This window comes from Antennarius striatus, chromosome 10 (genome assembly GCF_040054535.1).
Source record: "Antennarius striatus isolate MH-2024 chromosome 10, ASM4005453v1, whole genome shotgun sequence".
In the NCBI taxonomy this organism is placed as follows: domain Eukaryota; kingdom Metazoa; phylum Chordata; class Actinopteri; order Lophiiformes; family Antennariidae; genus Antennarius; species Antennarius striatus.
In genome coordinates, this window is record NC_090785.1 from 7,584,969 (window position 1) to 7,602,918 (window position 17,950).

At 42.5% G+C, this 17,950-nt stretch overlaps 1 long non-coding RNA gene across 2 annotated transcripts in view; it reads left to right on the forward strand.

The window, feature by feature from the left end:
- Window positions 1-311: 311 nt before the first annotated feature.
- Window positions 312-17,950, forward strand: part of LOC137602278 (uncharacterized) — a 69,601-nt gene continuing 51,962 nt past the window's right edge. For both annotated transcript variants that reach the window (XR_011037146.1, XR_011037145.1), the window contains exons 1-2: window positions 312-477; window positions 6,002-6,060. This is a non-coding gene — a long non-coding RNA (uncharacterized lncRNA). The remainder of the gene's footprint in view (window positions 478-6,001; window positions 6,061-17,950) is intronic.

Genomic DNA, 17,950 nt, shown 5'->3' on the forward strand with positions numbered 1-17,950 from the left:
ACCAGTGATATAATTGCATAATCATGGCCACACGCACAGTAGCCTACATCAGGATATAAAACCCCAGGCGCATGATCGGTGGTTGATGCGGATGTAGCTGGTTATATAAAAGTAACACGCAGTTTGAATGAACCAGATTGGATCACAGCTGTCATTTAAAGACTGTCCATGAATGGAAATATCGCCTCTTCATGACCTTGTGAACTTGCCTTCTTCGTGACCTTGAAAAACCTGTCTATAACAGCTCTCGAAACCCTCATTCACATCCTTGTGGTGATTTGTACAGACTATTACCCAAGCAGGAAGTGACATCAGCAGGTCCAAACTAAAAATATGTCGCAGGACGTGCTGTCTAGGATGTCCAGGACCGGTGTTCTGTACAGGAGGATGCTTTGCACTGGTTCTACAAATTGATGCTCACAGGAGGACTCAGAGGAGCGCCACGCAGGCGAGACACGCAGACGTGCTGGAGGCTGAGTGAGTCAACTACTGACTGAGTGCTTGCATTCTGCCACTTTCTTTCACGCAAGTTCAAATATGGTGCCATACTTTATCCCTCATAGGAGCCGGTGACGCAGCGCATAGCAGAGGCGAGCAGATTTACTGCGTAAGGAACTGTGTCAGTGTCGCGCCGCTCCTGAGAGCGGGATGATGCGCATGGCGCGGTGGAACCGACGGCATCATTGTTGTGCTTTGAATGGCAAGTGCAGGAGAGAGAGGAGTGAAATCCGTGCGGTGATGGCAGCGCGCTCTTGTGCGTTATGTATTCATAATCTGAACGCGTTCCACAAAGAGTGATTTGAACAACTCGTAAAAAAAAAAAAAAAAAACCCAAAAAACCCACACACACAAAAAAAAAAAACCAAAACATGCGGATGTGATAAAGTTCACCAAGTTCGATGTGTAATTGTGTGGCATTAAAGTCGTCCTCACGAATGGCGTCTATTTGTGTCCGTCCAGCGTGTGAGCGCCGTCCTCACCAGGGAGGCTCTGACAGACCCTGCTGTTCGTCCAGACTCAAAGAGCTGGAGTCACGTGGTGTCTACGAGGGAGGGATTTATTCATATCACTTATTCTTGTCTCAAATGACAGATAAATAGATATAGATAGATAGATAGATCGATAGAATGAACACAACATTCATACAAAGTTGATTTGAAGGAGGAAAGTGTTTTTTTTAGAGAGGCAGCAGAGCTGCAGCATTCCCTTTATCTTGCTAAGCAGGATCAATGAGCATGAGGGAACCTAGTGCTTCCTCTCTAGGTGCACCTGAGCGAGAGAATGTTTCTGTCTGAGAAGAGCTCAAAGCCGATGTTTCCTTGAGTTTATATGACTCAAGAATGATCAATTCACAAATCCAAAACACACTTACAATATCTACCTCATTGCACCATCCCTCCTTCAGTGAAACCCTTTCATGGTGAAGTATCTGACGTGACCGTGTCACTATTTCTATTGGCAGTCTAGTGATATTTTCAGTTTGAGATGAATGGTGAAGACTGGTTGAATTTTTTATTTGACCCTTTTTTTATTAGCAGCATTATCTATAGGCTGAATGTACAACAGTGTTACTTGAAGTTGTTCCCAAAAGCACTTGGGTGAAATTAGTGTGTAGTGGGACCAACGCTTATTAACGCCAGGGCCCCTTAGCTTGTCACGTCAATAAACTGTTCTACTGTAAGATAATAATAAAGCTAAACTGAAGATGTTATTCTTGAACCTGAGGCCAATAAGACTTTAATTGGCTCTAAGTGAGTCTTCTTCAGTGTGAAATAATGTATGAGCTACATTGTGCTGCTGCTACTGTACATATACATTTTGCACGTGTGTGCAGCAGCCTATGGGATTACTGGTGTGTATAACTCACAGTGCAGCTGCCTGCCTGTCTGAGGTGATAGCTTCATTATTCATGGTTGCGTGTAGACAGCAGTGCTTAATCTTTGCAGTGAAAGGGGCAGCTTGTGACTCTTGGAGTAACTGCTCATGCTCGGTCAGCCTTATCTGGCACTTGCTGAGGAATAGAAGGGACACCAGAAAGAGGGAGGACCACTGAACTGGGCCTCCCGGTGGCAATAGCAGCCAAACGCTCCATCCTGTTGCGGCGTTCAGTGGCAATTAGTCAGACTGGACCGCAGAGCAAGGCCATATATTCTCTGTGGTGAAAGGGTCTGGGCAGGGGGTCTATTGGCACCCGACAGGTGCAGTGAGAGGAAGGCGTCAGGAGTTTAGGGAATAGAAACCAGAGATGAGGCCAAACGACAGCTCCAAGACATCTGGGGTCAGATGCTCTCTTTACATCCTGGAGGCTCCAAAGCGCAGCGAGAGCCTCTTCCTGCCCTGACACTGCTCTTTGTGGATGTATGTGTGTGCAGTTATCTTTGTGCATGTGTAGGCATGTGTGCTTTATTGCCTTGTGTGTGCGTGTGTATGGGGTGTTTTAGGGGTATGCTTGTGGTGTTGGGGCAAGAAGGTCAGAGGCCATGTTTTGAGTTACAGTAATCGTATGTCTTCCTTTATCACTCTCACAAGGAAGACTGGGAACAGTTTATTGTTGAAATATCCATGTGTTCACCAGCGTTACTCCACATTCCACCAGGAGCTTTGATCACTCAGCTGTAACAGTGGTGGTAAAACTCCTGTCATGATGAGTTTTGTCATGTTTCTGATGCCAAACCTGGCGGCATCAGTCCTTCACTAACTCATTGGGATAATCTGGACTATTGTGTAACGTAGATTGGAACACTCATGTGTCATTAGAGGGAGGAAGCACAGTGTTGCAGACCATGTCATGGTTTTTTTCTTGCCTCCTGGCTGTTCTGCTTGAACTCAATAATCCTGGTTACAGCCATTACAAATCCTGCTGTCTTGACTTGAGAGCCCAGACAGGAGACAGGTTCTGAAACTCGGTTTCATTTAGCATTCCTCTGGGCTTTATGGGCAGGTGTTTAACATTACTGGCAGGATATTTATTGGCAACTTTAAAGGCAACTTTTTTGCTTACATCTCAATTAGTCCTGCACACATACAATGTGTTCACTACAGATGCATGTGCACATGTATATCCATGCAGATATGCATGAAAACACATGCAAGTGTGCTCTGTGCTGCAAACTTTACAGTGTGGACGCCTGACAGACCATTCACACTTGACATTTTAACACTGTTACACAATTTATGCCTTTTCAAGCACAGATACACATCCGTACAATTCACTTCTGGCCTGTAACCATCACTATCTGTGTGTATCCTTCCCCCCTCTACCCATTATGCCAAGTCAATGTATGATATGGGGTAGAAATAGGTTTGGAAGTACGACTGGATGTGTGGCTTGTAATTACTGAAGCTTACCAGAGCCGGTGGCCATGATGTGCAATTCTCAAATCAAGGTGCAGCCTGAAGACTCAACCAGGCACACTGCTGCCCTCTGCTACTTGATTGCTGGCAGCTGGTTGAGCCATGTCAAGTGGCAGGCTGGGAAATGTGAAATCCCAGATAAAGCTCAGAGCTCTGAAAAGCCATGACGCTCCAGTAATAAGGAAAGTGATGGGGTTTGGGGTTTGGACATACCTAACAGGCAGGCAGCAGCTGACGGTTACTTCTCCCTCTTCTTTGCGTGTCTGAATATTGAGAAAGAGGGGACAGGTGAAAGTGTTTGTATATTTGACTCCTCTAATCCTGGATTTACAGTGATCTGACAAATTTGACAATGTCCGATGGATGGGTTGACACAGCTCTAGATAAACCCAACCTTGTTTCTTAGGGGTCACCCTCAGACAAGTCATAAACCTGAAATACATTCTGAACTATCCTCTCGGGTTTTCCCAGTACCAGCTCTTTTGGGAATCACCTTAGAACCTGTCTAATGGTCAGTCTTGTAGAGCAGCAAGAAAAAGTCCTGATATCGACACGGTAGTTTGATTCAGAACAATTCCAGAGCTGTTGTAGCAGTTAAACACATTCCTAGTTTTGTGGAGGCCATTATTCCTGCTTCTTAATCACCCCCTCTGCTTTTATAACCTCCCCAAGCCTAGTGGGTTGGGGGTAGACCACATGTGGCCTGAAACCAGGAAATAATGGCACTGCCAGGTCCTTACCTTATCTAAAATAACCACCACTAACAAAACACACAATCCAGGTGCAAAATATTTATTTAAGTAGATGGTTTGCAAGTTAGTTAATTGACAACAAATACCAAGAAACTATCCAAACCAACAAGCTGGTAAACTTGTTGATTTTTTTTAGTTGATGTTCCTCCTCTCTGAGTTAGACTAGGCCTTCTGGTATGAGTGATTTCGTTGTCAACATGTCTTTCAACCTCCTGCTCACACAGATGTACCTTTTGGCACTGTTACAACTTCCACAGTGGTCATAGAGGTGGAACGAACACAAACTCCATTGCACTCCCTTCAGTAGTCTCGTTGATACTTTTTTAATTGGAATCCGTTGTTTTTTAGCATTACTTTGCTTTTTTGTGTGCTGAAACAGTGTCAATTTAGTTAGAACTCAATTGTTGAATGCACAGATGCAGACTTCTGTTCTACTAACTCCTATAAAGGAAACATGTAACAGAATATTCCAGACGTACCGCTGTGGATATTGCAATGAGAAAAAGGAGTAGGCTAGAGGGAATCAGACCTGGACTGGAGAACGGAGCAAACCTCTTTCTCTTTCAATAGTGCTAAGTTTGTAGAGTGACAGCGGAGGTGACACAGATTTGCCATTTCAGCCTTGTCTTTCTGACTTGATCTCCTGCTTAGCTAATGATTTACTCGATGCCGCTAGCCTTTAGCTTGCACTTGACAGTGTGTCTCTGTAGTGTCTTGTCTGGCTGATGGCTTAGTTTGAACCTTGGAGCTCTGACACCATGCAGACACAGTTAACTGTGATGGGTGACATAATGTCATGCCAGGCTTGATGGCATAATTTACCCCGGTCACAGTCATGCATACTGTTTAGCGGGGTGGCAATGGGGGGGAGGGTGTGCACCAGGAATCATTGCTTGTTTACCCTGCGCCTGGTGACCCCCTGCCAGCAGCTACATCAATTATCACCTTGAAGGAATGTGGGACCCTTGTGTTAAATTCCCTTTGACCCCCCCCCCCTCTCTCCTCCAACCCCCCTATTGGAGGAGGTCAGGAGGTGGGCATACTCCCCAGGGGGTGCATGCAGTCAGTGGGTGCAGGGTGAGCACTGTGTGTGTTTATGTGTGTGTGTGTGTGTGTGGTGGTCCAAGGAGTTTCCCTAGATCTGCATCATCCCCAGTGCTGAAACCAAGGCCTGTGCCTGCAGACCCCCATCATAGTAAACAAGATTTGCATGGTGTGTTTACAGTGCAAATTGGTTTCTTAAGGTCTTAATTTTCATTAGAGAATCACCAAAGGAGGTCCGGGAGCATTCGTGACAACCAGGTGTCACCTAATGGTTTCATGGAAACTTGGAGTCAACTCAGATTTTTCCTTGTAGTTTAAATTCTACACACAAAACGGCTACTTTTCATCTCACCACTTTATATGGGTTATATTAGCCCAACTGCTGGTACACTTTGAAGACCTCAGCATTTGTGCTTTTAATGCGTTTGATTATCTCATGCTGTTTTTAGTGCACAAGTGTAAATCCAAACTTTACAAGTGTGCGTAGAGCTCCGTGAAGGGTAGCTGGTAATGTGTGTATGTGTGTACGAGAAAAAGAGTAAATGAAAAATAAGGAGAAACAGAGAGGTTTAGACATGAAGGGGCGATTATGTCTGACACTCCACTTAAAAAGGGAATAGATGTGAAAATATCACATGTTTGTCGTGTACTCAGTGACAGCGTTTTTCTTACTCCATCTTCCTGTGCCTCATATCGAGTATCTTAGTGAGTGTGAAGGAAGTCATTGGGAAGTAGTGTCATATGTGCTGTAGGGAGTGAAGATACCATGGAAATTGATTGCATATGGAATCCCTATTTTCTGACCACGATTGATGCTCTGAGCTTATGCATTTTTATCTTCTCTTTTACAGGCTCAACATCACGGGTCTCTGTGCAAAGTGGTGCTGTCTGCCCTCCAGCAATGGCTGAGGTAAGACAGCAATGCTCTGAACTCGTCTGCTGCTCTGTCGTTTTTAAGATGACATAATATATCAGTACAGTTTCTTGTTTCACTGTAGGAATGGTTTCTGTGCTGTAATAGCTTCGGGATAGAACGTCTGTCTGAAATGCCTTGCTTAGTTTAACCTCAGTTACCCCTACACCAGCGACTGCTCTGTCCTAAGCAATCCTCGTTAAACTGTGCATTGATTAACTTCTTGAAGGCAGCCATGCCTGAAATGTGAAGGCCTTTACGCGTTGTGACAAACCAAAGTGTCCCCACAGTGTCATCAGATCACCTCGCCACTTCCAATTAGCAGTTTTCTTGGATCCCCCCACTTTATTTATTTATTTTTTTGCCTTGCTGATAGAAACAACAAGCCACAGCAAAAAGCCACAGCATTTATCTATCCAAACAAAAGCAGACCAAACAATAAGCACCCATCCCAGCTAGGGGAAGCTTGAGCAGGGATGGGGTTGCTGGGAACAAGAGGGATAGGGCTAAACAACACAAACACACTCACACAAACAGGACATTGTCTGCATCTTTTACGGACAACTACTTCAGTGCGTTGGTGATCTCCTCCAGAGGGGCTGTTGTGCTTCTGTTTCCAGTTGTAGTGTGATGTTGGTGGTGGGGTGGTGGGGTGGTGGGTAAAGAACTTGACTGTATACCGATAAGGAATTATTTGAGGAGAAGGCTATGATGTACCAAACTTGAGAAAGCCTTTTGATCTCAGTTTACATGCTAATGAATCCAGTCATATGGATGCATTGTAGAGCAACTCTTTGCCTTTGTTTATTTCGATGGTTTTATGTGGAGCCTTTATCCTTCAGACATTATGGTGTCATTTGCATTACCCTCATTCTGGAGATAATTGCAGCAGTTGCGGTCTTTCTTTTAATTTGCTCCTGTTGTTCAAACGGGTGCAACGCAGCCCAAATCCAAACTGTGGGGTTTTTTGTCCGTTAAATTGCCTGACTGTAAGCCCCTCTCCCTTTGCAGACTTCTGTCTCACTCAGCACACTCACTGCTGTAGCACTCATCCACAAGCAACACACTCATTCACACGCGCTTTCGCGTGACTACACAAATGCACAAACAGGACTTTCAGCCTCGACTGGCTCACGCACACAAAACACACTCGCCTACTCACTCAGGAATTATCACGGTAGTAAAACAAGAGAGGAAGAATGAGAGAGATGACAGGAGAGGAAGAGGCAGAGGGAGGGGGAGGGAGACTGACTGCCCCAGCTAAAGTACAGTAGTTTATCCCCTCGTTATTTAAATGCTCACCATGTCCATGACCCAGTCGTAAGGACATGCCCTTGTTCTGTCCTGTAGCTGCTCTACAGCCCCCGCAGAGAGGCCGAAGTTGGAAATTCAAAGTGCACAAATGAACTAAAAAGTGGCCTTTTATTCATTTATTCATACAAACATTTTCTGCTAAAGTCAAAGTCTCATTTTTTTTATTCATGGCTTCTGATGATGTGTTTTATGGTGTGACCAATGTGTTATGGTGTGTCTTGTTCTGTCACCCTCTCATTTTTTACTCTTCTGTCTATACTTCCCTTACTCTGGCTTTGTGGGTGTATGAGCAAGTGTGTGTGTGTGTGTGTGTGTGTGTGTGTGTGTGTGTGTGTGTGTGTGTGTGTGTGTGTGTGTGTGTGTGTGTGTGTGTGTGTGTGTGTGTGTGTGTGTGTGTGTGTTCTCTCTGGTCCGCTGCTTTGGCACAAAAAAAGGAAGACCAGGCCGCCCCATTCTTTGTTTTGCTTCTTGTAGGAAACTAGCAGCAAATTGTGGCTAAATGAGGCATTGCTGTTTTGTATGGTCTGCTAAAGTGCAAACGAAACCGTCTCGGCTGCACTGGCCCGCTGTGGCGTTCACCATTGTGGATGTGAATGTATTGCTGTGTGATGCTTGGTTAGTGCTGAACAGTAGGTGACGGGATGGGGTGGGGGGAGCTGTTCAGGATAGGGACAATTCACAACGTTTTAAGATGTCACCCTCTGTTTGGAGCTGCTGGCTGCTGTGTTTAATTGTGATGAGGGATGATTAGAGCTCTGCTTATGGCTGAAGGAGAGTTTTGTGCTTTGCTTTTTATCAAACTGTTCTCAGATAACGCCAGCATGGCACATTTGTCAATGTGATCAGAGCAGGGCATATGTGTGTGGGTGTATTAATGTGAACGTGTAAAAAATGTCCAGCTTTTCCATAACTGCATACATGCAACACCTGCAATAACTACTTACGTTGGATATATAAAGGGAACTCACCATATATGCAATGTATTTTATTACTTTAAGAAAATCTTCGAGCCACAACTTGTGAAGTGAAGTCGTGGATGAAGTGGGATATCTTTTTCTTTCCATTGAAAACACACAGAGGTTGTGCCATATTGAGATTTTCCAGGAAATCTACTGAAACGTGCTGAACAAAAGTCAGTTAGATAATGTGAAACATTTCAGAAATAAATACATATTTACTCAGGCAACACGCCTGCTACTATGTCAGTATTCATTTGTCTTCGGTGATATCCCTGCAAGAATGCATAGACGAGGGTTAAGACTAATGTTTGTCGCCCCAAATTGGTTGCCTGGGATTGTAGCTTAAATTGTTTCCCTATTCAATTGGAGATATGGTGAATCTTAAATATTAAACCTCATTCTCCCTTCCGTGAACTGCTGAAAAAATAAATCCAGTTTCCAGAGTAAACATTGTTCTCCAGCTGAGTCTTTTATCTGGGGGAAAATTAAGATTTGTGTTTGGGCAACATGACTGCGTGTTGTGTTGTTTTTAGAAATGTTGGGCCTCTTGAAAAACCTTTATTAGCTGATGTAATAAAGCAAAAACATTTTTGACTACATGAATGAGATTGTCTGACACACACACACACACACACACGCACAAATTTATCCCTACATTACATAGACTTACATTAATTTCCCCGAGATTTATGTCGCTATAACATGTCCATGCACACACATGAACACGCACACACACTTACGATCTTGTTGTCCACCTTTTCTTACACCTTGGGTTTTAGGAAGGGTGTTCTGGGAGTCTCACAGGAGGAGCTTGTCTGGGGAAAGAGTCTGAGGAGCCGTATATTCGACAGGGGGCATGGGGCCTGTCAGCACAAAGCCTCATTCTCTGCTCCTTCATGTGGAAAATGATAGGAAAGCAAGAGGAGGAGGGGAAGGAGACAAAAAAAAGTGGAAGAAAGAGGAAAAGGGAGCAACAATTAGTGGAATCTGATATTCGCCAGCACAATATTCATTTGATTGACATGAGAAATTTGAATTAATCTAACAAGTTGATAGGCAGTTTGACAATGAACCAGGCATCGTAAGTATCAAAGCAAAGCAGAAGAAGTGACAGTTCGGGGCTGATGCTGAGTTCTTTCTTTGATGTAGAAGTGCTGCTGGGTTGAACAGGTTGTCCACAAGGAGATTATAACCCATTATTCCTTTGACCTGTTTAGATAAGAAACTCTGTGGCTGCCGTTAAACTGTATCATGTAACAGACATTGGAACAAGGCTTTGTTATGTCTTTGCTTATGTTGTTTTTATTTCCAGCAGAAGGCATAGTGAGCAAACAACTATTTTTTAGTCCACAATAAACCTGACCTTGATAATTCTAATGGGTTGGAAGAAGAAAAACAGAAAAGGTGGTGGACATGGAGGGAAAACCCTGCCGTCTGTCCGCTTCACAGAAATCAATAAGCTATTAAAGGTCATCCGAAAGCAGCATCACTATCATCAAGCTGCTAGAGGAAGTAAAAGAGCACAACTGTCACTGTAACCTCAAGATGTGAGCGACAAAAGATTTTCCATTTATGAAAATACACAGAAAATTCTATTAAATGATGATTTATTAAGAGAATTCCACAAACAGACTGTAACCAATACCAATCCACAGAAACTTTCTTTTTAGGAACAATTCATAGGCATAGTAATAACAGGTATTATAGGGAGGTAATAATTACCTCCCTATAATACCTATTTGGATATTCATGAAATGCTTTTCCAATCCACAAACAAATACCAAGCTATCTGAATGCACGTCAAAAAACAAAACAGAAAAAAAAACCATGGATAAATAATGTAGATGCTCAATATCTTTCAAAAAGCTTTCTGTGTATAAAAATGCATGCAAATATTTGTAAAATTCTTTTGTGTTTATTGACAGGTTACAATGTGCACGTGGATCAGGTTACTCTCAATAGAGACAAAGCACGAGTTCTGAATATTACTTTGAAGTTGTCAGCAGAGTTTATGTGCAATTTTTTTTGGTTGTTATTAGAGGATAGAGAACCAATAGGTGAAACAGACAGACATGGACAAGATAATCAACTGCTACCATAAATATTGAACTTCCTGTTTTATTTGTTATGTATATGTTGAGATTAGAAGATTAAATACCAAGATGTGTATTGCACCGCTTTTTTTATTATTACTATTTTTACCTGGAAAGACAAGCACACAATTGATCTGTATTTGTTAATATGTGTATTTCTAATCCAGAGGAGATGAGCTATTTATTTTTAGTTTTAAAAACATTTTTCCTTAAAATTACTTCTTAAATTTTCTTTAAAAAAATTTATTATTAACATCTTTTCTCTATAACTTAAATGCATTGTGAAACCATGAAAAGTGTCTGAACATGCATTAGCTAACAGTCTGTGACCAGATACAAACAAATGTAATACAGTAATTTCAGTTATAAAATCTCTACATATACTCTAACTATATTCAGGGCTTGTTGGATTGAAGTGCTTGATATTTCTGTGAGAATTGTAGGGTTGGGCATCAAGAACCGCTTCCAAATTGGTCTGTACAGATGTTTATACAGATGGTTGATTCAGTGCTGACAAAATCTCCGTTGTTGGCTCAGAAGTGGAACAATAATGACCCCTCTATTACGCCCTTGTAGTGTTTATACAGTACAGTGTGGAATAATAATAGCACAACAGTCTCGCCTTGAACAGCGTCTGGAAAAGGGCTGCTGATTGTCTTCCTGCGGCACCACAAGTGATTCCTGTTCACGCTAAAAATACCTCATCATGAGCAGATTCAGTTCCCCCCCCCCATTACCTATGTGTGTGATGGGTCAACATCCAGTACATTTCTTTTGACTTGAGATATTTGATTGACTAGAGTTGAAATCATAACCATCAACCCTCCAAACATACACACCTGGTTTTGAAAGGTTTCTCTGCTAAAACGTAGTTCTCCTGACAGAAGTTACTTTGCCGAACTTGCAGAGTGTCAGAGGAGATTCAGGATACTTCCAAGTCGTTCAGGCGGAGTGTAATCCTCTTCTTTTATCTGTCTGGATGATCTGGGCCAAAGTGTTGTGTGTGAAAATAGTTCAATGAGTGCTTTTCTACAGCTCTCTGTCACATTTTCTCTCCTTCTGTTATTGTGTCTCTTGCTCTCTATTTCTCACTTGTATATATGTGTGTATGTGTGTGTGTGTGTTCTTTGTTTTTTTGTTCTGAGACCTTTCAGTGTTCACCTTCTCCCTGATTCAGACAAGGATCACTGATATGATGCTGGCAGATCATCTCTTTCACACACGGCATACAGAGTTAGAAGAAGCGCTATCTCTCACTACATACTCTATTAAGCCAAGTTGGATTATGTGCATTAACAGCTGGAGTGATGCCAATGTGTGTAACTACAGTTATTTATGTGTGTCCATGGGGGGAGGGGAGTGTGCTGCATTTGGGACATCTGATTGGCCCATTGACACAGGAGCCAGACGGGGTGGATGGACAGATGTACTGTATGGCAAAGCTAATTTATTTATACAGCACATTTCCTAACCGAAGGCAGTCCAGGGTGCTTTACAGATTGCACAAACAACAACAACACAGGATAGAAATAACAGTAAAACCAAACACATGTGCATAGAATACAGGCAGTGCAAGGAAACAGCAAAAAGCTCATGCAAAATAGGCTGGCGTGCAGGTTTCTGCTCCACATATTGGATGCTTTACAGAATAGAGCCATTGAAACTGTGTGCACATAAATATGAGTGTCTGTGTGGGTTTTTGTGTCTACACAGCTCATCTGTGCAAGAGCACTTTTATCCTCCATGAACAAATATTCACTGTCTCTGTTCACTGAGGTGATTGCAAAATGCATTTGCCTCTCCCAGACTAATCATTAATTATTTACGGCAGATTTCACTTGGCAGATCAATGCAGTGACTACCCATCATTAGACGATTACCACTGAGCTTAAATACATTTCCAAGTAATCAAAATGTGTGAATTTATTGAAAATTTCTCACTTTAATGGTAAATGTTCACTAGATGATTTGCCACAGTTTTTTGAGCTCATCTTGCTCAGTCTGAGCCATTCTCGCACACATTTTCATCATTATGATGCAATCAGATGAGGACGATGCACTGAAGCACAGCCAGTTCCAAATCTGTACAGGAATTCAATCTTGTCAATGGTCATTATTATTATTAAACCACGTATTTCCCAAAAGAAAATTGCAATAACAAGCAATTTAATTTAATGTTGTTTGCATGCATCTATTGCTTTAATTTTTGTCTGCTTGAGCTGTGAAGAAACACTCATTTGTTTGAACTGCAAATAAAGGACACGTTCAACTAAGTGTGAAATATTAAGTGAAATTATTACACCATTGTACAGTCTGTATGGACACAGCTTCTTCAACTGTGGCCCGACTCACTGTATGTAGACTCTGGCTAGAAGTCTGTCATTGGATGCGTATTTATGGTAATATTTTCCCGCTTCCATCTGTATTTTCATTTTTTAAAAATTCACACTGGTATGGAAGGAACTACAGCAAACTCAGAACTTGCAGCGTATATATTAAAAATGGAAGTTGCCCTGGCCTTAATCTGGCTAGGGCTCATCTCCCCATGCACTGGAAAATGAAGTTCCCCCATCACTATTGCCGCATCTTGGGTGTAACATCAACAACTTGTAATTGGTTCAAAGAAAATTTACAAACTGGAATGTTTTTTACTTTCTATCAGAGTAATACTTTATGCTGCCCAGACCTTTCTGTAGCACTGACACAGCAGTTTGGAAATCTGTGACTACTTCACTCAGTGTGTAAAGGAGTCTTTATGGTTGATTCCACATCACGACTTATAAAGAGGTTAAGGTTCGTCCTTGATGGCCAGGGATGAATACAAAATAAACCAAAAATTCAAATGGAAAATGTGTGGGTGGCTTTGGGAAGCTCATCAAGGCTTAAAAGGAATCCAAAGTCACCTCTAAATTCCTCATAACTGGTTTCTTACAGAGATAAAAAGATGGAAGTTCAAGTTAAATGAGCAAACCACATAAACCAGAGCAGTCTACATGGACTTACCTTAGAGATATAGACAAACAAACCAAGGGGAGCAATACCACTGGAAGTTGGTGGCAGTGTAGCAGCAATTCAAGAACAAGCGAGACAAATATACAGATATACATGCAGCAAAAAAAAAAAAATTAGGTAGAAATTAAGGGAAAAGATTAAAAACACTTCCCTTGTTCTAGTTCGAATGTACCTGGCCTTGCAGACCCCAAATAAGTTAATCGCGACCCCCACATTATGCCACTTTTTAGTTGCTAAGTAGTATACTATAACAACGTATTTGTCATTATTGACACTATAAAGTCTTCACTTCCATCTTGTCATTGCATACATGCAATGCAAAAAACCCATGAAAGCATGTGGGACACCCTCTTTGAAACGGACAAATCTATTTTCATACCTGAATTAAATTTGAATGAATCCTTAGTTAACTTTCAACTTATTCAGTTTGGTGGCATCAGACATCTCTCTACTCTCATGTTTACACCCTCCATGACCTTTTTATATTGGAAGCCGAGAGTGACCCAGATGAGACGGTAAAATAAGAAAAGCCCACAGAACCAGGAGCGGAGAGGAGACATGAAGATTGCAGAAAACTGCAGCCTATGTTCTTTCTTGGTGGCAGGATCTGGCCTATTTGAGCTCCTGACTCTGTCATTACACTTTTCAACACCATTCCAATGTAACTGATACAAGAACACGGCTAAACCACAAGGATTATCCCTCAATGAGACACATACATGCACGAAATGTGCGTAAACAAAATGTGACCACACGAACATGCAAAAACAGACTGAAAAACAAAATGTACATAGTCTCTCACGAGATAAGTTGCACCATCAGCATGGCTAGACATGCCACTTGGTAAGATGTACACGAAATCATGCATCGCTGCTTATTGAAAACATGGCAGCGCCCGTAACCCCAGCTGGCTCGTCTCTGTCGGTGCACCTGGCTGGTATCTCAATCTTCTTTGGTGCTTAGCCTAGCTTAGATCAACCGTCTGGCTCAGCAGCTCTGCTTCTCCCCTACCTCCTCACTTACTCTCACTCTCTTAGTCCTTTTAAACCATGTCAGCAGTAACGCTCCACAGCAGTCTCAGTAAGACTGCAAACGTGGCTGTGTGTCCCTGGTCTTCTTAGTTAGTGGATACTGCCTTTCTTTGTATATGTGTGTGTGTGTGTGTTTGTGTGTGTGTGTGTTTCACAGATGGCAACGGAAAGGGAGGGGGAGTTGGAGGGGGTGATGGAGAGAGCTGTCTGAGGCTCCGGCAGCTCTTGTGTCTCTCAGGCAAGGCAGTCTGTCTGCGGGCATCTGCACTGGCAGCCCCACCTTCCCCCACGCCTCCCCTCCTTTTCCCATCCGCTGTCGCCACGACCACCTCACCATCCAGCACCACAGCTTGATGGCTACCCACAGCGCAGTGGAATCACACAAAGATGATTCCCCCGCGACCTCAGATGTGCCACTTCAGCGCCAAGTTTGTCTGTTTGCGGATGATTGTTTTGATAGATGACAGGGGTGAATGATGGATTATGGTTGGCTGTATATTCGTAAGTGTGTGTGTCTGTGAGTGCACATGTTCTGTGTTGTGTCTGCCTGGTTCCTGGAACTCTGCGAGCTAGTCTTTGATTCAATGTCGGTCTCAGGGCTGGTGATGGGCTGAGAAACTTTGAAGATGATCAGATGAGTTGTGTTTGTAGTGCACCTCTCCTCTAGGATTGCATCGTTCTTGCTTCTGCTGCTGCCTTATTGATCATAGAGCAGCAAGCCACAGCATTATATTTAACAACATGGCTCCTCACTGTCGGGACTTAAGGTCAAGATACTTTCTTCTTATATTTTCTTTGAAATTGTAGATTTAAGTATCTCTCACATTATTTTATCTACTTGGGCCTGCACCAATAGTTCAGACGCAACAGAAGCAGCATGAAGTGAGAGTTCTATCGGACTCAAATGTAATATTTCATGTGCTTTTTTTAGTCATTTGGGTTCGGTGCTGTCATGGCCTGTTTTTTATTTCCACATATGAAAGGAAGTTACCTTCACTGCTGAATTCCAACGATGGATTCTAGTAGGACTTCAAAATACACCTAAACATACTGTAAACCATGAAGTCCAGTAATTTATGCAGCCACTCTGCTTGAGTCAGACAGTTCGGATGGCTGAGACCCTGCAGCGGCTCGATGAAGAGGCCGGCACAGTTGACACATCTGTTCCTGAGAAATTCACGGAGGTTTGGGCGCTGGAGGTGTTGGTATGCACTGATTAGCAACAGCCTGTCTTTACCCGACTGCCGGGTTTCCGACTGGGCTTCCATAAACAGTTTTCTAAGGAGTCTGTTGCCATGGTTTTCAGCCATGTTCCAATCAGTCTCTTTTTGACCACTCAGCTTTATTTATTCTGCAAAAAAATCTATTGCCTTCTGCATCAACCAACTGTTGTTCCCTTCGTACCACTTGTTCTAAATCATCTATATTACTGAATTTCATTTATTTGCAGGACAGGGGGTTTGGATAATGATTCGAGCCTCAGCGGATGAGCTTTGGAGAGAATCTTTACAAGCTGACACCTTTGGCTTGTTGGTGGTTTTGAAGAGGCTTTGGCTCATTTACATGAAAATAGCTTTGTTAAAAACAGGGAAGTTTTTATTTTGTGTTTCCAAAAAGTTTCACCTTCATATGAAAACATTGCGAAAACAATTCTCGTGGACAAGGATCAACAAAAACAACTGAAAACACTGTGGTATGATTGCCAGGCCAGCCAACACCACAGAATAACACCACATGCCGACTGTATGTACAAAGGCTTTCTTTTACAGAGAAGCTTACAATTGCTTTTCTTAAGCAAGTGCAGCTTCCCTGATCACAGGATTAGTGTCACAAATCTACATTTTTGCTCTAAGAATATTAAGTCTGTCACACAAACTTAATATCCCAACATTTGTTTTGCAGTTGTTGTGTCCGTGCATGGCTGTTAGGCTGAAAATGTAATAACCTCAAAGTGGACAAAGTGACGGTCGTGTTCTCGCAAGAATTATACTTTCCAGATTAGATGGTGAAGGTAAGGGAGGTGTTTTCAAAAGATTAAGATCAACTCAATCACTTGAAGAAAAAAACAAACTTCAACACAAAATGGCCGTTTTATGCAAAACAGCAATGTCATGTAAACAGACCACAAAGGGATCACTTTTGTAACAGCCACATAAAACTGTTTAATTGTACAGGTAGTCCTCATTCTATGAACACAATTGGTTCTGAGAGGTTATCCACAAGCTGAATTGTTTGTAACTTGCTATTTTTTAAATTTTAATCTATAATCGCCATTAGAGGTCATTTAAATGCCGTTACTACTCGAAATATGAAAGTACTACTCCTTAAGACATACCAGAAACAATTACAGAACATAAAAAAAAATCATAAATATAATATAATGGTACCATAATGTGACTTACCTTAAGACTTCAACCCCCAAGCTGTGGACGGGTACTGGTCCATGGGTCAATTGGTTCCGGGCTGCACGGAGAGAATATATAACTTTCTGTTTCATCTGTTTCTGAACAATGTTTGGTTTTTGGAAAATCACCAGATTTTCTCCGCCACATCTGTCTACGACTCACTCTTGATGGAAGACGCTTGCCTCGGTCACATGACTACCTTTTTAAAGGGGATGCTCTGGCTGGTAATCTAGAATACATTACTTCTCAGGTGACACTCCCAAGCTAGCAAAATGAACAAAAACCAAACTTCTTTGGAAAATATCTTTGTGCACAATGAAAGACCCAACTTTGTGAAGACTCACACAAGATCCAGAAAGGAGAAAAACCCAGTGAGGACGGAAGAGAAGGAGAGCAAGCGTAATGGTGTAGTGATCCCATATGTGTCTAGAGTGTCTGAAAAACTGAGGATCTTCAAAAAACACAAGGTCCCTGTGTATTTTAAACCGGGCAATAACCTCAGACAAAGACTGGTCCACCCAAAAGACCCCACACCAAACAATCAGAAGAGCAATCCGGTGTATGCTGTTAAATGCAGCAAGGAATGCTCAGATGTCTACATAGGGGAAACCAAACAACCACCACACAGGCGCATGGCCCAAAACAGAAGAGCCAACTCATCAGGTCAGGACTCAGCAGTCTTCCTTCACCTCAAGGAAGAGGCACACTCATTTCAGGATACCGATGTTCAGATCTTGGACAGGGAAGACAGATGGTTTGAGAGAGGAGTGAATGAAGCCATCCATGTCAAAGTGGAGAACCCATCTCTGAACAGTGGGGTGGTCTGCGACATCACCTTTCGCCCATTTGCAATCAGGTCCTTTCGAAACTTCCAAAGAGAATGTCTTAAAGTCCAGTAGATTGATTTAAACAGCTTTGGATAGCCACGATAAATATTAGGGTATCCATTGGGTTTGAAGCCTGGCGCGCTGAGATGCTCTCAGAGACACATACACGAATGTGAGAGATGAGTATTGGAGATGCGCGTAGGCAGCAGGGCTGCTTGGTGGGGGTTGCAGCAGAAAGGGGAACTA